This window comes from Penaeus monodon, chromosome 19 (assembly GCF_015228065.2).
Source record: "Penaeus monodon isolate SGIC_2016 chromosome 19, NSTDA_Pmon_1, whole genome shotgun sequence".
NCBI classification, from domain to species: Eukaryota; Metazoa; Arthropoda; class Malacostraca; order Decapoda; family Penaeidae; genus Penaeus; species Penaeus monodon.
The window spans coordinates 47,530,344-47,530,544 of record NC_051404.1 but is presented as its reverse complement, the minus strand read 5'-3'; the positions used below and the strand labels follow the sequence as shown (position 1 = coordinate 47,530,544).

At 31.3% G+C, this 201-nt stretch overlaps 1 protein-coding gene across 1 annotated transcript in view; it reads left to right on the top strand.

Annotated features, from left to right (window-relative positions):
* Positions 1-201, top strand: part of LOC119585275 (von Willebrand factor A domain-containing protein 7-like) — a 14,144-nt gene that overhangs the window by 3,587 nt on the left and 10,356 nt on the right. The gene's annotated exons all lie outside the window — the stretch shown is intronic.

The window sequence follows — 201 nt, the reverse complement described above, 5'->3', positions numbered from 1 at the left end:
AAGAAAAACAGTATTAAAGAGTAAAAAAAGCTAAAAATAGTAATCTCATATCTTCGTGAACGTCGTAGATGTGAAGGAACAGGCTAATCTATATCATGAAAGACCGAAATACCAATTACCCAGTTTCTTTCCTGGTGTTAAAGCAACAACTATCCTGTATTCTATTCATATTCTAAAAGATTTTAAGGCATTAATCACCAA